This window comes from Leptosomus discolor, chromosome 21, assembly GCF_034619465.1.
Source record: "Leptosomus discolor isolate bLepDis1 chromosome 21, bLepDis1.hap2, whole genome shotgun sequence".
Lineage (NCBI taxonomy): Eukaryota > Metazoa > Chordata > Aves > Leptosomiformes > Leptosomidae > Leptosomus > Leptosomus discolor.
Window position 1 is genome coordinate 4420896 of NC_141411.1, and position 23053 is coordinate 4443948.

The window sequence follows — 23053 nt, forward strand, 5'->3', positions numbered from 1 at the left end:
ATGGCAGATACCAGCCATGGGTCTGCTGACCCCAGTGCGGCTCCTGCCAAGGTCTTCAAACCATGGGGTTGCCAGCGCATAAAAGGCCAGCGTAAGCATCTGGAAAGGGGAAGGAGATTCAAGAGCTTTGTGTTGGTGGGAAGCTACATTAAGCCCAAGGAGGGCTCGCTGAGCCCCAGCTCTCATTGCCAGGGGGAAAAAAGAGGTTTACACAAACAGGCAGTCCATGCACACATGATCTGGATCTAGTATGGAGATTAGCAACACTCTATGAGCACATGCAAGCTGAGATTTATAAAGTCACTCCCTCCAAGGCAGATGAACATCTTAGACTCTTAGTCCACTTTTAATAAAAACTTGACATTAAAACGTGTTTACACGTTGTTTTGTATTTGCTGGGGACTTGTGGCTTCAGTCCATGGCTGCTGTTCCCTGCAGTCGCAGAGATGATCTGGCTCTTGGAAAGGCAGCTTCCCCCTCGCAGCAATGCAAATGTCAACAGACTGCGAGGGAAGGTGGGGCAGGAGGCTGACAGAAACTACAGACTCGGGTTTGGGGATTTGCTGTGCAGATTGAGGGCAGATGCTTCAGCAGCTGAAGAGGGGAAGGAGGTGGTTACAGGCAACCATAGACATACAGACAAGGCAATATCACTTCCACCTCCTTGACCCTTTGGGCTCACTCTAACCCAATAGGACTGGCTAAAAGCCACTGTCTCCAAAAAGCAGGGACAAACCACCTGCTCCTCACAGCCAAGGGCTTCCCTGCAGCTTTGGGAACAGGACAAACAGCTGGGGAAGATGCTGGCCTCACTCCCAGCCCCTAAATCCCCGCTGTGCACCTGACCTCCTGCACAAGTGCAGGGTGAGGGTGCTGCTAGTGCTGCTCTCCCATGTATGGGCTGTCCTGTCAGTGCAAGCTCTGCGTCCTCCCAGCAGCTGGGACAACAGGGATTTGAACTTCTTTCTCATAATAAGCCCAAGCCTCAAGTTGCTTCTCTGTTCATGCAGGCAGGAGAAAAAGGGCACCATACACCAAAGACTGCCCTCAGCCTAGCCCCTGCCCCAGCTCCCTATTAACAACAACAACAAGTGCTTAAACTGAACAGGACCAGACCCAGCATGAGGCCACAGCTCTGCACTCCTTGGTACCCTACAGCCAGCCCCAACCCTGCCCCAGCCACAGCCTAGGATGCTCCCTCAGCACAGACAGGGTAGTCCAGGGCACCCAACACCTTCCCTTCAAAAAGAAATTCACAATATGGTATTTTAATCTATAATAAGCAAATCTCAAGTCTTTCTAGTCCCAAGCCCTACCAGGCTGACATGGAGGCATAACACAATCAGAGGTCGATGAGAAAAGCACGTAGCCCTTTGAGGCTCCTGGAGCCAGACAAGGAGCCTAATTAGAAAGGCTGCTCTGAGTGGCCTGACAGCAGTGACAGGCACGGAGCAGGCTTTTGCTGCTTCAGGGAAGGGAGGAGCAGAGATAAGACAAAAGCCAAGCACCAACGTCAATCCCAAGGAAAACTGGGTGGGGGGTGCTCCATCACCCTCTTACACACTGAGCAGAGCCATCCCTTACTCCACAGCTGCTGTCCCTGTGCTCCGCAGCGCAGCAGGGACCCCACTGACCCGGGTACAGCCAGAGCCTCAAACCAGGGCTTTTTCCTGCTGCAGATTTCCTCCCACACCCATCAGGCAACCAGGCTAGGCTTGGCAAGTCTTAAGTAAAACAAAAAAGAATCACAGAGCTACCAAGATACAGACTTCAGCTTTAAGGTATTTAACAAATTCCTGCCCTTCTCCAGTGCCTGATAACTGATGTTCTAGTTTATGCTGCCCATCTGTTAGGATATAATCCGCAGTGGAAAAAAAAAAAAAAAAGGGTATTAAAAAAAATCCTGCACCATTTAAACACAGTATGGAGATTTATAGGTATTTCATAAGTCACTTTGTTCCTCTAGTGATTGCCCATTTTAGGGTGCTGCTTTGTTTTTGCAAACAACCACCTATTCTCTCTCTGCCATCATTTTACAGCCAATGAAAGGGAGCGGTGCCAAAGACAAAGTTATTTAACATGTAGTTCTAACATCCTCTGGAACAGACAGACAGGAGGGACAGAGCCAGCACGAGGCTGTGATCCGAGCACAGATGGGATCCTCTCCCCATGCCCTGGCACGGTCAGCAGCTCCTGCACTGGCACAAGGAGGGCTGGCTTGGCCAGGCGCTGGGAAGGGCTGCTATGGGGATTGTCCCTGGGAGAACAGAGCCTTTTTACACCGCTCAGGAGCTGGAGCAAGTCTGGAGCCGTCTCACAGGAAAGGAAAGGGTGGGCATTTTCTGAGGACAGGCTTCAGATGGCAAATGAAACTGGTGTTCTCGCAGAAAGAACGCAGAGACATTGACTCTGCTCTCTCTGTCCTGCTGGGTGCTGCTGCCAGGACTCTGAGGAGTGGACAAGACAGCTCTCACCTCCCCTCTTTTACTGCTGTCACCAGCAAGAGGGAGGAACCGGCTCTGCCTTCTCTTGCCCAGCTTTCCTGTACCAAGGTATGTATGTCCCATGCGCTCCCGCCAGCCCTGAACACAAGGACAGCCACGGGCTGGTGAGGAAAGCAAAGATGATCCTACAGCCGTTAGGTAACAGCGAACACGCTCCTCATCCCCTGGTCCTGGGCACTGCAGGGCAGCAGGCAGCCCGGCCAGCGCCCACGTCCCCAGGCAGATCCCTGCCAGATCTGTTCACTGCAAGAGCAGGTCAGGGGAGAAGCTGCGAAGGACGCAGGAGGGTGCTCAAAGATGGTACCAGTGACTCAGTCACCCCCTGCAGCCACACTTGAAATGAGGTCTCTCTCCACTCCAGTGCCAAAGGGACTCTCGCCTTGCTGACAGCATGAACATGCTACAACAGCCCAGGCACATGCACTATTAAAAAGGTTTTTCTTCTCGGTAAGATTGAATGAGGCCAGAATTGCAGGAGGAGGAGGAATCCAGCTTAACCCCAGACTCAAGGCATAAGCAAAAGATTTCCACGCTGGCATCTGGGCCACAGCAGACAGGTGGAAGCAGAGCTGGTCAGGGTCACGTCCTGGGTTTGTCACTGAGCTGCTGTCCCTTGGCTTCGCTCTTATCCTTTGTCTACCCATCTTGTCTGTTTAGATTGCAGCGTCTTTCACATCTACTAACAGCGCATCCCCCCCAGCATGGATAGCTCCAGTTTAAGAAGGCCTCATCACTATTAGGACCACTAGAATGGAATTGTTAGTACAAATAAAAAGGAAAATATAAGGGAGGGGAAAGGGCAACAACCTTCCCACTGGTTTCCTACCCAACCTCAAGAGCCCTGCACCTGCAGCAGCCAGGCAGCCCATGCAAAGCGTTCTCTATGCAGCTCTGCAGAACTGCAGAGGTTTCTGTCCTGTACAATCAGCCAGGAGCAAACAGAAAGTTCCCAAATCCCAGCGAAGCAGCAGCACACAGCAATCCAGCCTGACTCAGAGGGCATGCTAGGTTATAGAAAAGCCACTCCTGGCTTCAGATCAATTAGAAGTGAACCACGAATGGCTAAAACCATAGCAGGGGATGAAAGCAACTTCACTACCGACTAATTGGTGTTCAAAAGCCGCCCAGCTTTGAGGACAGGTTTTGCAAGAGCCACCATGGGCATTCTTGCCCTGGCAATTCCAAATCAGATTTGCTTTAAAACCCTCCTGCATTTGTAAGCCTTGCTGCCCAAGCCCCGCGCTCCTGCTGGGATCTGAAAGCCAAAGGCTGATCTTGCTGGCTCTGATCAGGCACCTGTAATGGGTATCCCGCCATGCGAAAGCAAGTGACGCTGGCTGCTTTGCAGAAGGCACACAGGGAGCCAGCTCTGCTGCTGGCACCTACGGCTGGCTCAGCAGGACCAGGGGGACCAACAAATTGCAGCCACCAGACCTGGCTGACACAGGTAGAGAGCTGCCACTGACAAAGCCAGAAAGGGCTGTTATTATACAGTCACCGTCTTGTCCCCAAAGGCTGAGAATCCAACCCCAACAGCTTTTTCAAATGTTGGATAAATCCTGCCCTCACACCCAGCACAGTTCATGCCCTGCATGCGAGGTAAGGAAAATTTAAGAGCTAGGGAGGTTAAAGCATTTCCCCGGGGCCCCAGCAAGTACAAGACATTGCCCTGCTACGTTGAACAGGGCTAATCCAATCTCTGCTCCTCTCCTATCTCTACAGCTCAGGTCCATAGCTTCCTACAATGGGCGGGGAGAGGATGTATCAGGGTGCTGCACAGCACCTCGCAGCCCTGTACGAGTCCAAGCCCTTCAGCCCTCTGCAGCTGGGTGATGCAGAGGAAGGACAGAGCGTGATGGGAGAGCAACCCACGCACATCAGCAGAGCACAGCTTGCAAAGCCCTCCAAGGGCTCTGGTCCAGGTGACAAGGAGGAGGGGAGAGACAGAGGCAAGGAGGGAAAACAACACGCTTCCTTCGAATAAGACACAGATTTTATTAGCTAGAAAAGTCAGATGGCTTTGCAGCAGAATGAATACCAAGGAAAGCTGCCCACACTGGCCAGACGTAAACTACAAGCTGCAAAAGTACCAGAGTCCTTGCCACACATCCCAGGCAGATGTGTAATATCAGTCTTCTGCTCATCTCAGCAGCTTCTTTCAGTTTAAATTATCCAGTCTCTGTCCAAGAGAGGTGCCGAGGCTGTTCTTAGACCTGCCTCTTGTAACTACATTGTCAAAACCCCAGTTACATATACAAACACTGTACACAGCCATCCGTAGGAAAAGGCTGGGGAGCAGGTCACCAAGAACAACCCAGGTCTGCATTTATCCAACCCAAAGGCTCTCCAACCTACACAGAGAGGTTTTTCCACCAAGAAGCTTCGTGCAGAGCTGCAGGCTGATCCACACGCAGAAACGACTCAAGGTTGGTGACCCTTTTGTGCAAAAAGCTGTGTGGTATTAAACAAACAGCAGCATGGAGAGTGGAGAGAAATAAAAGCCAGTGGACCCAGAGGGATCGCTACAACTCCACGCTTTCTCTTGACTCTTCTCAGCACCAGTTTCTAACAACTCCCGTCCCCATCTCAACCCAGAGCCATTCTCTCCTCTCCCCCCGTGCTGCAGGCTGTGACAGTCTGTAAGTCATGTACTGCAGCCAACACAAATCGATTCATGATGAATCAGGCGGTTCATTGGTGACACGGATTGCCACTTTTCACAAGCACTGCTTGGAGATCACGCAAATACATCCACCAAGCAAAACACTTCAGAGAGCCTTCGCAAGTAATTAGCGTCCCCAGGCTCCCGTCAGGGAGTGTGGGACATTAAAGGGAACGTGCTCTGCGCAAGCACAGAAACTCAGATTGGTTTGTTGGCACCAGGAGATTAGTGTTTTTCTCCTTGCTTGCAAGGCTGCTCCCAGTTCCCAGGGAAGGGCAGAGAAGTCTCCTGCAGAAGGAGCTGGGTTTACTCAATTTACACAGTCTGTCTCAGGGGACTCTTTCCACTCTTTGGTTTTGCCAAAAGAAGGACCCGTCTTTGATTCTCAGCCCTTCCCATCGCCTCCGGATCAGGCCTGGCCACCCTCACGGCCTCTATCCAATGTGATACCACCCCAGGAGGCCAGGCAGCACCGTTACCACCCTTGGCGTGCAGAAAACATGCTCTCCAGCCTCAGCAAGACACCAGCTCCCATCGAGTCCACGGGGATCGTACATCCTCAAATCCCCTCGCCGCTTTGGGCCTGCATAAGGGACCTGCACAAGGTTGTCCAGGACAGCGATGGGGAAGGGATGAGCCTCCATTGCCTCATACCCCATTCACCAGCGCTTCAAAGCCCCAGGCCACCCTTTCTTCACCTCCATCAGCTATTTTATACCCTCCTTCCATTCCTGGAGAGGTGACCTGCAGAGAGCTGGTGCAGGACACCCTGCTGCCAAGCAGCGATGGGGGTAATAATGCCAGTACAAACACTAGGCTGTACAATTAAAGCGTATTTACATGCTCAAGCTTGCACTGCGTTGAACGAACTCACTTCGTTTAAGTCAGCAACAGGTCAAGTCAACACTAACTTGCCTCCATCAGACCTGGTGGAAGGCCCACGGAGAGTTGCAGGAGGAAGAGAAGGAAGCCCTTTTAGCCTAATTAAAGCTCAACCCGGCAGAGCTCAGCTACCACCTTTCCAACACCTTCCACCAAACTGCTTAATCACAGACAAATGAGTTTCTGTAATTACAGCAGGAAGGGATTTGTCTTGGGGTGCAGAGGTTTAGTAGCATGACCTGAAGAGAAAGCTGGTGTCAGCAAAGAGGATAGCTTACTTGCAGGGCGATCTCTGAGCCATGCAGCCGAGCTCAGAGTCTCTAAAGCCCTCCCCGATCCATTCCAGAGCCAGTAAACAGCATGTTTGTGCATGCTTAGCAGACCCCTTTGGGGATCGTCTGCTGTATAATGTCTGGCACCAAACAACTCCTCCAGGAGGGAGCAGGAACATCACTGGGAAGGACAGGATCAGCGGCAGGTAGGCAGCCAAATTCTGCATGCACAGTTTTGCCCTGGCTGAGCAATCTAGTCCCAAGGCTGTCTATTTTTTTCCTTTCCAGAGGAATGAAGTTGTTTCTTCTAAGCTAGAAGGGAGTTTGACCACTGGACTGCCCCAGCTTAAATTATTTCATGCAGTATTGTTTTATCACAGCCTACAAGAGCCAGGCAGGCCACGGGGGCACCTCCATCCCCGGTCCCAAACATCCAGGGAAAGAGGTGAAAAAGGGCACATGCAGCAGCTCCCCCTTCTATATTCATCGCCTGCTTCTGCAAACAGCTGGGCAAGGAATTCCTCAGCTTCGCTAGGGTCTTGTCTTAGCAACTGTGTTTAAGTCAATATTCATTTGCTGCGTGTGGCAACTTTAGTTAGGTACTCAAGAAAACAAACACTCCTCCACTGCACTGCCTGGGAAAAGCAGGTTTTGACTTTGCAACGTCTCCAATGACTCGCTGCGGAAAGGTCTGGCACACGCGCTGCCTTCGGTAGCAACCCGGGGAATTGCGTGCTAGTGACTTCAGTCAGTCAGATCAACCTCATGTTTGTTTCTGTGCACACCACCGGCAATTTAGACCGAAGCAGAAGGGTCTGCAGCCAGCAACCCTAGCCCAGTCCTGCTCAATGCTTTATACATGCAAATGGGCACAATGGCTTCATCTGAAAGCTCAGCATGAATTTTCTATCTCTAAAGCATCTCCAAGGAAAACAGAGCACAGAATTCATTCATGACAGGCCATCACAGTCTATTTCCTAGTCCTCAGCTCACTGTCCCTCAAAATCAAGAGGAAAAACATGTCCCTCAAGCTCTGGGTTTGGAATTAAGTGCAAGGTTTTGCAAAGCACTCAGGACCCAGAGCAAATTCAAGGGGCCGAACGCTTCCGAAAGCTGCCTGTCCAAAGGCTGCCCCGGGCAGACGGGCTGCTCACAGCCACCAGTGCTTTCTCCGGCTGTCACAGCAGCACACCCCAGCCTTTTACTACAGTCTCCCCTTTTTTTTTTTTGCACAAAGCCTCTACCCACATAACTTTTCAAGTTACAAGTGAAGGACAACGTGCCCCGAACCCGTCCATGGTTGGGCCAGCTGTTATTCTTCAGAGCAGCTCCTCCTTCCAGTTTAAAAGGATGCAGGGGAAAAAGCAGACAAACAACAACAAAAGCCCCACACACCAAAAACCCCCCAGCATATGGTCACTGTCATGCCAACAAGCCCCTCAGGGACAAGACACTGCTCCCGTAGCTACTGCCTACCAGCGAGGAAAGGAGTAGAGGCCAACAGAGCCCACACGCACCAAACTGCCTCACGCTCCGGACATCTCCGCTGATCAGCTCTGAGATGCTGAGATCTGTTATTGCCTACCAAAAGCTGGGTACGTGATCTTGAGCCCAACACAGCTCCCAGTAACACCTCCTATTCCAAATGCATGTAGTCGATGGCACGGGAGGAAAAACAGAGCCGAAACAACCTGACGGCTGGTGCAGGCAGTCCGCAGGAAAGGCAGGGTCAGAATCAAGGGCTCCCGTCCCCCAGCCCTGTGGTCAGGCAAGTGCCAAGAAACCAGAGCTCACGAGAGAAGTTTCTGAAGTGTGTTTATCAAAGTGAGCTGGATAAATACTGCCACTGCTTAACAGTCCTCTCGTAGGCATTTACAAACCCAGGCACTCGAACGTGAGGAGTTTATCTGGCAAGGTGCTTTATTCTGCACTGGACATCGCCAGGAGTTTTGCAACGCAAGTCACAGGCACGCAGGCAAAAATCCAGCTCAGAGGTTCTGCCAGATCCACAGCATCAAGCAGAGCAAAACCTGACACCAACACCACTCACGGAGCCTGTGTACAGGCATTACTGGCATCCATCACCACCGGACTCCCTGGGAGTCAGATAAACCCTGGTTTCACAGCGGGGAAGAGAGAAGCAGCTCGCATAGAAGTAGGATTAGAGCTGCAGACCACCTTTCCTGGCAGGTTTGCACAAAGGGCTGAGCAGGGTCTTGGCTGCACACCCTGGAAAACCCTGCAAGTGGCAACCCACGTGCTCGGTGGGAAGCAGCTTGGTCCTTTAGATTAAACTGGCAGAAAGAAGCATTAAAAAAAAAAAAAAAAAAAAATCAGAAGCTTCTGTTACACCCAAAAACAGCAGGTTTATGCACTTTTGGAAACACTTCCTCTGAAGAGCGGACTAGATCAATACATCGATAGAAAGCACGAGCAAAATACCGTCAGTAGTTCCTTGTCTTATTCCACACAGGATCACATGCAAAAAAAAAAAAAAAAAAAAAAATACCCACCAAAAACAAACAAACAAACAAAGAAACACAAACCAAAACCTATTACATTCAGGAAAGCAGAGCTGGAACAATGAATTCTTGATTTCCCATATTTTATTTTCCCTACCAGCAACTTCCAGATCAAAACCACTCAGTGTACAAGCAACAGCAAGTGCATTTTGCCCCCCTGCCCCAGCTCAGGCTGGGGTCTGCAAGTCAAGCTGAGCTCTTTCCACTTCATACACCACCAAACCGCCAATACAAGAGCCTCTCGTCAGAGCTGTGCTTGCTGCTGCTTCGTTAACACGCAGGGCAGGGGAGGCTCCGTCTCCCCCCTCTGCGGCTGCAAGCCACACTGCAAAGAAGAAAATTTTTTAAAAAAAGAGAAAAAAATCCCCACCAACTTCGTTTGGCTTGCTCAGGACAACTCCCTGAGTCACCCTGGTTGTGGAGCCTGTCCTGGGGACCCAGCACCCGGCTGCTTTAGCCACAGCCTCTCTGCAGTAGGCAGGACAATCCCTGCTGCCACACTCTGTCCAGAGCTGGGACCAGTTCAACCTGCACGTTAATTAGAGGTTAATGAAGAGGATCAGAGTGCAGACATCAGTGCCCTCTACTGGGACCAGTCAGAAGGGTTTATGGGGGAGCGCTGGGCACCCTGTGTAGCTCCCAGCAGAAGGGCTGGATGGACCCGGGCTTGGGAAGCCCAGGTTGGTGCAGGATAGGTGCGATGCCCGCTCCGGAGGCTGGCGGGCGGCATGCCCTCCCCGGGCTCCACACAGGCTCCTTCCTCCCAGCTCCCCATCACTCTCCCACCACATCACCTCCCTACACAGCCCCCCATCCCCAAAACTCCACATTTAAGACTTCTGCCATCAGGCAGGAGGAAATCAAATGGTCTTATCAGAGAGCATTAGGACTAATGTGCCTTGGCCCGTTGCCTTGCTACCGAGCCGGGCTCAGCGCCTCGCAATCTCCTCGGCAAGGCACCGCCGTGGCTCTGAGCTGAATCAAGTTTGACAGTGCTCAGGAAAAAAAGATCCCAAGGGAAAGGAAAGGAAGGGGGAAGGTGGGCTTTCCAATTTATAAAACCACTTCCAGTTTGACTGCATTAGCTTTGCCTTAGGCTCCAAAACACGACAAAAGCCAGCCAGCAAGGGAGGGGGAGCGGGGAATGGGGGAGGGAGAGGGGGGATGGCAATGAAGGAGAAAGCTGTAATTGCAATTGCTGGAATTCGCTTTTAATGCTAGCTGCTGAATACAGTAAACACACTCTTGTGTCCAGGGAATAAGCATTGATTTTTTTTTTTTTTTTGCAAGTGTTCCAGTGAAAAGCTTCAAATCAATCCTGTTCTGTCAGACACTTTTGCCTCTTGGCCTCCAATTACTCACTCTCCACACCCACACTTCCCTTATCTCACCTTCGCCGGGCACACCTGATGCTGAAGGAGCTCGATTTTACCAGGTAACCTGCCCTGCACCAGCCAGCGGGGCCGGGAGGAGCTGGAGGGGCCCATGGGGAGCCAACAGGGCACGGAAAACCTCAGCACAGGAGAGACTTCACCTGCCAAGCGCACGTGGGAGCGAGGGAGAGCCAGAGCGTGGAGAGAGGGTATGCGTGTACACGGGTGTTTCTTCCTCATTGCAGCTCCATACACATCATGGGAAGTGTTTTGAAGGTTCAAATCAAGCTCTGCACACACACACACTCTACTTTGTTTTCCTCTTGCCTCCTTCCACCCCACAGGGATGCCTCACGGAGAGGTGCTGAGTCCAGGCTGAAGCCCTGGGCTGGACACAGGACACACAGGAACTTCTTGGGGTTTTGAACTGAACCTTCAGAGACCGCTGCATAGAAACATCAAGGACTCAGTCCCGGTGGGAGTCTCCTCTCCCACACACCTCCCAAAAAGTCCTCCAGCTCTCCAGGTGCCACAGTACCAAGCATATTCCCAAAGCTTCATTTTTCAGTGATGGATAAGTCACGGCAAAAGACTGGATCCTCATTCCAAGCATTTGTAGGCTTACTAGTAACATTTGGTCTCTCCCGAGCTTCTCAGAGGCAGAAGCTAAGGAGGAAGAGCTGTGCATGGTAACACAGGCACAGCCAGCACTTCCCCTGCTCAGGTAACAGAGATTCCAGTGAGTCCTACCGGCTGCAGTCCCAGCTGGCAAGCTTCAAAGCAAGGGGGAAAAAAAAAAATTTCACTTAGCCAGGGAACAACTCACTCCTCTTGTAACTTCTGCAGAGACACGCTGTAAAGATTTTACAATAAGCGTGGCATTGACTTTGATTGTCTCTCTGTGTCTAATTTGGGAAGATAAGATGTGCAAGAGAAGAATCACTTATGAGCTATTTGTTGTAGGGTTTTTAATGCTTCCTAGGACTCTACCCCCTGGATTGCAGCATTTTATTAATCTGCTCCGAGAACAGAGGAAGGAATATTAGGTAGAAACCAAATCTAGACTGTGGGATAGGGAGAGCAAGCCCCATCATCGCACAAAAGACGAGACACAGGCAGTCTCCTATAAACTCAAGATGAGGCAGAGCTGATTATTCGTCTTGTTTTAACTCCAGGTGAACCTCAAACAACTGCTCCTCTGCTCCCATAGCCCTGGGAAAGCTTCAGCTCCCCATGCTCATGACAAGCTCTCATACTTGAGAGTATGAGAGTACAGAGGGGGAGACAGTGCTCTGCCAGGGAAACACCACCCGTCAACCCACGCAGGAAAGCAGAGCAGTCCTCACGTCATGCTTGCAGGAACTGATCGAGTACATCCCACTAGAAATTTCCTAGTACAAAACCAGGCTCTGTGCTTCTCCAAAATGAACATTAATGGAAGCAGACACTCACATCCCATGGGCTCCTGACACACGTGTTCTCCCTTTTCCTGCCTACCTGTTTGTCCCACCAGATCAAGACCTCCTGGCACAGAGAATTTGTTTTCGCATACCTAACTGCAAGTGTGAGGAAGAGTTACCATTGTAGTGACATGACCTTCAGCTATTCACAGGCTAGACATTTCCTTCTGACAGCTCCCACATTCACCCTCAAATTATATGTACTGCATATGACTGTTAAGAATAATCACAGTATTTGTAGTGGTGTGTTAGGCACCAAATTATGTATAGGCAAAGAGATTAGAGAGCAGAACAAAGTGGTTGTTCATGCAGCTAATGGCCAAAGTACCACTATTTTCTATCAAGACAATTTGCAGCAAGCATAGCATCTTCTCACTCCCCAGCCAGGAGCAGCATTGCGTGAAATCTTCAAAACCAAATATGTTATCAGAAGTCTCAACAGCAGAGCTCAGAGGGGGTTGTAACAGCCTTGATAGTTTTTAATTCTTCTCACCCCACTGCCTTTCCTTCCTGTCCCAAGTGCCTTTCACTTCGAGCTTTGACTGCGCGTTGCTACAGCTGAGTTGTGTATTTAGCGCTTAACGGCATAAAATCTTCTGCTGACTACATCTTTAGAGAAAAACCTGCTCTTGAAGTTCGTTTACTAGAAATCAAAATCAACTATCCATCTCGATTCCCTGTCCTACAAGCCTTCAGTCTCAGTCTCACATTCAGAGTCCCATTTCCCAGGAAGAAGCCAGCGTATGCTCAAACCATACACAAAATCCATGACTTTAACTGTTACCAGAGTCTTGTCATTGGTGAGACCTCTGGGTCCAGGTCCACCCAGTGTCTCACATAACAGCAGCTCAATGCTGCAGCAGGTCCAACACAGTCCCAAACCTTTGGCCCATCATGGTCAGCTTCCCTCCCTCTCTCCCTCCTTTTATCCATGGGTCTTCTCCAAAAGGCCAAGCACCTTTCATCTAAAGCCCGCCCAGGTTTGAGCTAGAAGGCACTCTCCTGTGCTGTGCGCTTAGAAACAAGGGATCTAACACAGTAATTAGCACAGCCAAACCAAGAGGGAGATTACTTTAAGGGCAGATTGTCCCATGAGGTAGAAAGGAAATATCAGAACTTTCTGCAGGGAGATGAGGAATCTCTGGCTGGGGGCTGATGAGGAATCTCTGGCTGGGGGCTGATGAGCATCTTGTACCAATGATGGAGAAGACAGGGTGCAGTCACTGCAGGGAAGGACGTGGTGAAGGTTTGGAAGTAGGGGCAGAGGAATGCTGGTGCCCTTCACAGCTCTCCCTCCAAGGTTGAGGGAGCTGCCAGGAGGTACAGCATGTTCTCTCTTATTGATCTATCAATGTCTGCTTTACAGAGAAGGGATTACTCACTTCTGATAACGTAGCAAGGTTGCCACTGATGAAAATCAATGGATCTGAGCTACCCAGCCTTCATTTAATTAGATCACGCTGTAAATACTTCGGGAGCAGAGGAAAGACATTCTCCAGGATCACCTCTGCTCTCTGCTTCTCTCCCCAGTTTTAGACAAGTATCTTCCTGGGATTATCAAGATAAATGGACTTGATCAACAGACTTTTACTGTCCATTCTGTAGCCAAAGTGTACTTCTCCATCACCTTGGTCTACAGCTGGTAAAGCCAGCCAGGAAGAAAAGGACACCAGAGATGTGCAAGCAAATTACTGGCAATCAGCTTTGTGGGAAGGTGGATTGGATTAAGACTGAGTGTGAGATCAGGCAGCTTTTTACAAGCTAAATAAGCAACAAGCAGTTTGAGAGAGATTTCTCCCCCGTTCACAAGGCCAACCAAGGCCAGGTTAATTAATCTCTCTTTGCAGTTGCCCTTCTCACTAGGGCTTGTTCTCCACTTTGAGCAAAGCACCCGAGACAGCTGCTCAGATCTCTCACATTGCAGGGTGATGAAAACAAAGGCATAGATGAAAATTGCTTTAGAGCTTAGCCTCTCACAGAAAACAAATGTGCCCACGCTGTAATTAGGACTAGGCATGCAAAAAAGAACCAGATCTTTGACTGGTGCTTAACCAGGGATAGTAAATAAAAATAACAGCAAACCCTTCCCACATATACACATACACACAAAACAAAAAAAACAAAAAAACAAAAACAAACAAACAAAGAAAAGGCAGGCCTATTTTTCTGAAGCTCATATAAGAGGTTGGTTCATCTCTCTTGATCCTCACACAAAGGCAGATCCCAGGCACAGACTGTGGTTCCGTGCATGCTAAAACCCAGCAGCAATGCCCTATCAAAACAAGCCATTCAAACACACACTTCTCCCCCTGGGGAGAGCTTATACACAGCACAGACACGCAGCTACGGTGTTTTCATGAATTGCTCAGAGCTATTCAGATCCAACAACCAGGGCTGCAATACAGAACATCGTCTTAAAGTGGTGGCACAGCCCCCTGCAATGCTCCCAGCCAGCAGCAAGCAGCTGGGTTAGTGACATGCCAACACTTCCCTTTGGAAACTGCCCTTCCCGCTCCTCCTCCAGACACGTTTTAAGGCATTTAGTAACAGTGATAAATTCTCACGGGTTTGTTTTAATGAAAAGGTTCCTAGCAACGTTTTCTTTAACCTGCCATTAACAGCACAATTAGAGCTGCAAGGCTGAGCTGAACGGTGCCCCAGCCAGTCCGCTCCGCACAAACACTGCCCCTGTCCTCTCCTCTTGAAGAGGCAGCACATCTCAGCTCCCTTCCTAGCACTGATCCAGAAAACAGAAGTCAAAAGTGCAGCAGGCACCAGCACCAAACATTTCCACAGCCCTGCCGTAGGCCATGGGTTAAACCAATGGGCCGTGGTGCTCTTTCAACACAGCTGGTAAACATGGATGTGCAAGTCTCCTGTCTACCGAAGACTGCAGAAAGCAAAAATTCTCCAAGTTTACCAGTGGTTTGGTAACAGAGTTGCTGGGCAGCATGACCTATCTGGCTGTCCAGAAATAACAGTCCGCATCAGGATTTGCCCTGTCCCAAAAGAGCATCTCTGCTCTCACAAAAGGACATAATCCACAAAAGGCCAAACAAAACAAGCAGCGGGTTGGAGGGTTGCAAGAGCTCTCCTGGCACAGCTACCTCGGACGCAGGAGAGTCTGCAGATACAGCAGGGCTGGCAAACCTTTTCTCACAAGAGAGAGGCTACCAACCCTGCTGTCTTCCACCTCTTTCAAGGTCTCTCTTCCAAGCATGTCTTATCTGTCAGCCCCAGCACAGCTCTGCAGCACTTCGTGCAAGAGGCAGGTGCCAAAGACTTGAGTCACCAGGCTTACACCCCTGCCGCAGCCTGGCGGGTCCCTGCGAGCTTAGGAACTTGGGGAAGGAGCACAGTCTCCATGTGTGCACGCTGCTCCTCAGGATCCAGACATGATCTCCAACCCACTTCCTGAAAGACTGATGCATTCCAGGGAGGAAGATGACACCCTTTGGAACAGCTCTTCCTCCTCAGCAGGGGTGACCTAGAGGAATTGCTAAAATATGCTTTTCTCCAGGTTTTTGAGAGGGCTTCGCTGGCAAAAGGACAGGCTGCGACTCCAGGGAAAGAGGCTGTGGAGTGAGGCATTCATCTTACAAACAAGGGGGCAGAAGGCAAGGGCTGCTTGACCAGGAGTTGTCAGCAGTTTTGAGTTGGAAAGATTATGGCAGTGATTCTCAAGGTAAGGGCTCTCCAAGAAAAAAAGGACAAGGGAGGGGAAAAAATACCCTTATTTCTAGATTATCTTATTTCTTAGACCTCTTGTTATCAATTGCTTTGAGATATGGCCATGGATGTCAGCAGGCAACTAGTACTCCTTCATATTGGCTGCAGAACAACTCTGGAACAGGAAAACTGCTCCTGTCCCAGTGACCTCAGCAATTGACTCCGCTTTTTCTATTGTCAATGGAAAGACTGAGTTAAGTTACAAAATAGCTCATCCCCAAGACCTTGATTCTTTTCTCAGACATGGTTCAAATTGGCTAATGTGTTAAAAGATTACTGGGGTAGAAAGGGTAGGATAGACGGACAGAATGCAATCACAAGCATCTCATTTATCTTGGAAGCTCTATTAATGGACAAGAAGCTCTTTTGCACATAGATAAGCCCAAAGCAAAGGGTAGCAGTAAGGAAGACAGAAGGAAAACGCCTTCCAGGCTTGATGCCGTCCTGTTTCACTGGCAGCCTGTCCCAGCCCTTCTCTAGGCTTCTCCACATCAGTGTGCACGCAGCCCTCTGCAGTGAGGACGATTCCCTGTCACTCTTAGATAGCAACAGCTGATCTGTAATTAATCATAATGCCAAGTCAGCCCTCAACTTCTTCCACTCCTTCCCTGTTAATTTCTTTAATTTATTTCTGTAATATAGCTAGACTCATGACTTAACTTTTGTCCATGCGATTGTAAAGGGGAAAGATCTGGAAATAATTGCACAGCCACATGAGACAGGAAATCATTTTACATGTCAAGTCTCAAAGCCCACTTTGATCTGGGGCTGCTCATGTAAATGAAAACAAATCAATTGGCTGTGGTATTGACACCGTAGGTGGGCGACAAGCATTCTCCTCCTGTTTCAGGCAACGTCAGGACACACAGCCACAGTTCCTGGAGCTCCTGTACTGGGAAACACGTCCCTTGTCTTCACTGACTTCGACGAAGGTATGCCAGCTGGCATCGGGGGAAAATTTATCCCTTGTCACACAAGCCCATCCTGTGCAGAGCTCAACAGCAACGCTGGGAACACTAACACCCAGGAGCAGAGTTTTCTTAAGTGGATTCAGCAGACCTGAGCTCGGTTCTCAGCTTTAACAGCCTCTGGCCTGGGATGGCCTGGCCCAAAACGTGACACAACCCAGTCTGACTAGATTTAGTTCAGGGCTCCACGCTAGCACCCTCTCCGATGTTGCTTTCTTCCTCTAAGCTCTTCCAGCCAATGCTTGTTAAGCCTCATCACAAATTGTAAACCTCAACCCAGAGTTCCCATCACCGCCTCAAGCACGCCACCCAAGCGTTGTTATATCTTCTGCACGACTCAAGCAAATCATTTAATCTCAGTACCTTATTTCCTCTAAGGGATTGTTTCTCCTCTGTTTCTTCACCTCAGGATAAAGACTATCCCCAGCTTCAGGTACAGCGTCTAGGACCGAGGGTCCCTGGCCATGTAGATGGGGTCTCCCCGATTCAGATGCTCTCACTGCTCACAAGCCCGGACAAGCCAAGATGCAACAGCCATCTCCCCACAGAGGCTACACCAGCAGACGATTCATTCCCAAGTGACTTTTACATGACACGCAGCTTCCGAAGGCTAATGACAGCGCACGTGCTGCTGCAGCACGCGGAGCTGACCGAATAGCTTATCGCCTTCCCCTCAGCTTATTATACCTCGTCAGCCTTGTATCTGGGGAAAAAGGAGCACCGAGAAACCATTTCACTCTGAGCTCTCTAGCAGGGCCTGGCACGGCTTTGAAAGCAAAAAGCTGAGATAGACACAGGCACGCTTTCCTCTGGGTCAGGTGGCTGCTTTATCTCCCCGAGAGGTCCTTGCAGGCAGTGGCAGTGCAGGAGCCCCACACACACCTTGCCAGCGCAGTCACCAGTCCATTCACTTTGGCTTTTTACAGGGAGAACGCGGTGCCTTTGAAAGATTTCCGATTGCAAGCAGAAAGGTCGGGCAGCCCATCAATACTGTGAGCAGGCACAATCCAGAGCGCCACGCAAATGCTCCCCTGGGCACCCCAAGAACGGAGCCAACATCCCCACTTGCACAGAGTGGACGTAGACAAGGAGTCCATCTTTACCCCTCAAACGCTTCTGGTTTCCCTGAAGTACCATCACGCCGTTTTGGGGAGGTGCATGCACAAGGGGAGACTCTGCCCTGGGGGTGGATAACAGGGGGGCAAAGCTGGGGCACCGCAGCATGACTCAGGCCACCGAGCAGGGGAGTCAGAAGCAGGACCGGGTCCCTTCATCTCCCGCAGGGCACCACGCGGGGTGCAAAGCCTGGCCTGTCGCATCCAGAGCGGCTCCTCCATGCAGCAGAGCTGTGCTCTCTCAGGCGGAAGAGACTGCAGCTCCCCTCCGCACACTGAAACCAGCTCTGTTGCCAGATCCTTCCAGTATGTAAAACAAAGAGATGTCAGCTCCTGGTGACAATGAAATTACAGTTTAGGGGAGCCCTGTACCTGTCAGGAAACAAAGCCCTGACCCTCCAGGCTGTCTCCAGAGCTCTGCAGATTGCTCAAGCACCATTGTTACAGGTTTTGTTTCTTCTTGTGAACGTGGGAAGAGAGAATCATCATCAGCCACCAGCAGCAGCAAACACAGACGTGGTGGAAACAGCCTGTGAAATTAATGGAAATGGCTTCTTTCCTCTGCAAGGAGCCTTTGTCAAAAGGGGTGGAAACTCAGGAGAGTCTCCTGCTTTCTTCAGTGAGACTGCCACGAACTCCAGCATGTCGGGAGAGGAGAGAAGAGGCTGAGCTGACACAGCATCAGCCCCACGTCCTGACCTTCAGCTCTGCAGATCCCCACGGGATGCAGCGTACACCCCAAAGGAGAGAAAGGTGAGAAATGCAACGCCATGGCAGGCAGGGCCAAGAGCCCTCCCTGGTCCTGGGCAGCCCTGAGAAACCATCTGGGTCTGGCACAGCAGCAGGAACGGCCGGGAAAGGAAGCTGGGGAGGCAAAGGACTCGGATTTAACTCAGGTGGGCAGCGAAAGTTCAACCCCCTTCAGTCCTCAGTGGGGGTGAACTCCAGTTGCCAGCTCAAGTTGAGCCCAGGGTGCCTGGCTTTCCTCTTCTTTCAGCTCAAACTCGGTACAGACTTGTTTTTTCTTCCTCTAGTGCAGATCAATCTATGGAAATGAGCTCAAAGACAGGATCGCGTTGTTTGCGTATGCTTTAGAGATGCAATATAAGGCAACTAACGGCATCCTGGAGCCTCAGGCAAACTCCCCACAGAGAAAACACCAACGTGTTGCAAAGCAGCTTATTCATTTCGCGATGCGGACCCCCCTCGGGCTGAAGAAAAGCAGCGGCGAAGGGCCGGGCAGCGGCAGCACCGCGCGGGTGGGCTCCCCTGCTCCACGCTAGCAAAATGGCTGCGGCGTCAGCGTGCAGGTAGGCTTCCCTGCGTTGACAGCGAGAAGCTGCGGCTGCCGTGGAGCACGCAGAAGGAGAGTTTCTAATTAAAATCCCCCAGGAAACCGCTTTGGAAAGAAATAATTAAAAAAAAAAAAAAAAAAATCACAATTGTAAAATTCCTGACTGAACCGTTTCATTTTCGTTTTATACTACAATAGGAGGAACACAAACAATAGCTGAAAGGAAACACTCTGATTGTCATGAAGCAAAGTGCCACATCCATTTTTCATCAAACGTGGATGAACCCTATTAAAAAAAAAAAAAAAAAAAAAAGAAAAGAAAATCCATTTCCTCACTTCATTATCTTCCCCCCACAGAAAAACCATCCCCTCAGGAAAGCTCGTTGCCAGCTCTTTTCCCAGTCCTGCCGCCCTTATCCGTGGCCCCAGAACCACTCTGGCACTTTCCTCCTGCCTTCCTCACCAGATCCGAGAGATTTGGGAAGAAAAGGCACAGGAACGGGCAGGTCCCCACCCCAAGGAGAGCTTTCTACAACTACCAGAGAGGACACGGTAGAGAGGTGGGTGCTGGTCTCTTCTCACAGGTAATTAATGATAGAACAAGAGGGCGTGGACTCAAGCTGCACCAGGGTAGGTTTAGGCTAGACATTAGGAAAAAGTTTTTCACCAAAAGGTTCTCAGACTTTGGAATAGGCTGCCCAGGGAGGTGGTTGAGTCACTGTCCCTTAATGTGTTTAAAGGTCATTTAGATGTGCTGCTCGGTGATAGGGTTTAGGGTGTACTTGTTAGTGTTGATGCTTGGACTTGATGATCCCAAAGGTCTTTTCCAACATGAGCGATTCTACGATTCCCTTGGTGCCACCACCACCACAAAACAGCTGCCTCCCCTCACGAGGCCCAGCAGGGGCACCACAGCTTCTCCCCGGCAGGCCAGCCACATCCATCTGCCAACAAAGCGCTTGTTCCCCTCCACCGTGGCAAAGAAGAGGAAAACAAAGAAAGTTTTGGCCGGCCGGCATCACCACCATGAGGATCAGGAGGGCCTCCCTTCCCACCATGGCGCCTGCCTGGGGCAGCCCCTGGCGGGGTGACAGGGCCGGGTGACACCCATTTGAGGGGGGATTCACCCGGCCGTGCTTGCTTACACTGTTACCGTGGTAACGGCCGCTCGGTACAGCGTGTGAAACACTCCATTCGCTTATTGATTGAGCCGCCGTCAAATTCAATCACAAGTGAAAATGGATTTTTTAATGCGACTATTAGCTGCTTTTGAAAGGCAAATTGAGTTCAGTAATACCGAGTCAGCCATCAAAAAACAATTTGCCGTCAGCCAGACGGTCCAGCAAGGCACCCAGCCTGGAGAGAGCCACGGAGGGGAGGAGAGGCCGCTCGCCCGCGTTTTGGGAGGCCCAAGCCAGGAATGGAGGGGAAATAAGGCTGTTTTCCCCCTCTCCATAGTGCACTGGATGAGGAAGATGAGTTCTGGGCTTCGAAGAGCTGGCATGGACGCTGCCCCACATCTCCATGACACAACAGGACTGGAAAGCCATCGCCTGCCCGGGGGGTTTAAAGATGGCCATGTGAATGATGGGGTTCATCATAAAAGCCCAAGCTGGGCTTCAGGATGAGCAAGGTGAAGGGTCTCCCCAAACATCAGGGTGTACGAGAGAAGCCAAGATGAGAAGGACACACAACCCAAGCAACCACAACAGGCTGCTGTCTACACCAAGAAGACCAAAGTGAAGCCAAGCCAGCATCACTCTCCTTTGTACCACCCCACATCCAACACGATTCAACAAAGCTCGTTTCCTTCTAGCAGCTGGAAAATAAGATTTTTCCCTCGCTGATTAGGGAAGCAGATTCTCATTACTATGTTAAGTAAGGATCAATATTGCAGCCAAGTCTGAAATGAGCCCTGTCTGGCAAGGTGTTGAGCGCACCAGTCTCCCCAGTTAGGGGTTGAGCACTGTCCCTGAAGGGCACAGACAGCATTGCTCCAGGATGGCTTCACAGGGATCAAGAGGTGGTGATGGAGGAAGGTGGTGGGACAGGACAGAGCAGCTTCTTTGCTAAAACTTGAAGTTCAGACAAAACTAAGCTAGATGTGGCTGGATTTGCCTGTATACACGTATCTATACATAAAAAACTCTACATGTAAAACACACTTAAGTATGTACTTTTTTTTTTTCCTCTACAGAACTCAAGAACTATAATACACAATTTTTCAGAAGCCCTGAAAACCTAAACAAGGAGAGCTCAAATAAATAAAAATACAGCTTCTCTTTGGGTTGCTGGACTTTCCAATTGTCCTCTCAATCCCATGAGCAAACTTACTCACAAGCGTTATCAAACACTTGCAAAAGCAGTCCAGGAATTTCTGTAGTGGCATAATCCAAAGAGATCTGCTTTCAAAGAGTCTGTGCTTCCCGCAAAGCTCGTAGTCTCAGCTAATGAGAGCTTAACCACATGTTTGTGGCAGATGAAATAGTATCATTTCGCAATTATTATCATTCAAACATTATTTATTTAACCTGCAGCCACATTATATTGACTGCAGAATTGCTGTCATTTTTACTTTTGATGGCTCTCTTATTGAGCTGCGCTTGAGGAATTGTGCTTGGTGTTCCCAGCACAGGAGACGGTTTTTTCCCTGCACGCTCATCCTCTCCCCAGTCTCCACTCCAAAGCTGGTGGTGTTTGGTGCTGGCGTGCCTGAACAAAGGGACATTTACAGGCCTTTTCACATCTTTTCCTCTGCCTCACCTTTCTCTACTGGTCATATTTGGGGAATTAATCCGTTCTTACCATCAATACAAAGCACCATTCACCAAGGAGTTCCAGATGCCGGAGGACAGAAAGCGGACTTTATGCCACCTTTGCAACCTCCCCGGCTGCTCTGAAAGCTCGTGTGTAAGAGCTGTAGAGGTGTGGCAGCAGCTGAGGGGCTCTGTGCACCCCAGAAAGCCAAAATGTGGAGCTAACAGCCCGCCTTGTGCTGAAAACTCTTCTCCAAGGAAGGCTGCAGGGAAGCAGCAAGGTGGGTCACAGCCATCGTCCCTGGGTTTTGCAGCAAAATAAGTACCAAGGGGTGCGTTTCTCAAGCTCTGAATGCCAGCAGGGTAAAAAAAGAAACCAAATCTGCCCTCTTTCTCTCTCCTGGCCCTGGTTCTTCTCTCACACATCCCTCCCCTGAAGCCTAGTGAGATGTATTCACACAACAGGAAATCCAACATTCTCCTTCGCCTTTTTCTTTCTTCCTCTCTTAATTTTCCCCAAATGTAAAGGATGAAGTCATCTCTCCTCCGGTGATGAAACATCTGCCTGGAGAAACTTGCAGTGCAATGCAACATATTTTGATCACCGCTACATCTAATTACAGAGAAGAGAAAAATCACAAAGCACGGTTAGGAATTTTATTTTTTTCCCCAAAAAACACAAGGCATCTGAAAAATAATAGAAAAGCAGCAGCACTGACAATCAGACTGGAGGCAGCTTCCCCATCAGCCTTGAAAAACAGCCCCAGAATACAGAGCCCACTTGGAAAAAGAAAGGATTTCAAAGAGTGAGATCAGGGAAAGATTAATTGCTCCTGCCAAGGTCACATGGGAATCTCGGTATCCTCAAAGATCACTCAAGCCAGGACGCGGCAATGGCCTATGTGTCCACCCGTTTGGGTTCACCAACGTTTATTCAAGGTCAAGTTCTTGCAGATCCCTCACACCTACTGCAATGCACAAGGAAAGGAAGGATGGGGGGCGGGAAGAGGCATCTGCGAGAACAACATTAAGCCTTAACGACTGACTCACGTTCACAAGTTTCAAGACCAACCAAATACTTGATCTTCAGGAGCCAACGAGCAGAGGGAGCAAAGGCTTGCTCTCAAAACTGAGAAGCACTGGCCTACCCTAGACAGAGGCAGTGATGCTGCAGCTGCAGAAGGATGTCCAGGTTGTGATAGGGAAGGTCTGAAGGCATTCAGGTGCAGCTTAAAGCAGGCAACAGCCATGGCAGAGCCCTCACGTTGGCCTCGATCCCTGAAGAAAGCATGCTGACAACGGGAGAGGTCTCAAAGGCACAGCAGGCATCACCACCCACATCCCCTTGATATTCAGGAGGGGCTGATTGCTTCCCTTGTTTATCTCTTTGAAAATGTCACTGTGAAACATCAGTGGGGTGCAGCCGCCAGTTGCTCTAGGATGTTGTTCACGGCAGGAAACAGATTTTAGAAGTTCAAAATAAAGCCCTAATCACCATTGTTGCTGTTTCCCTGTC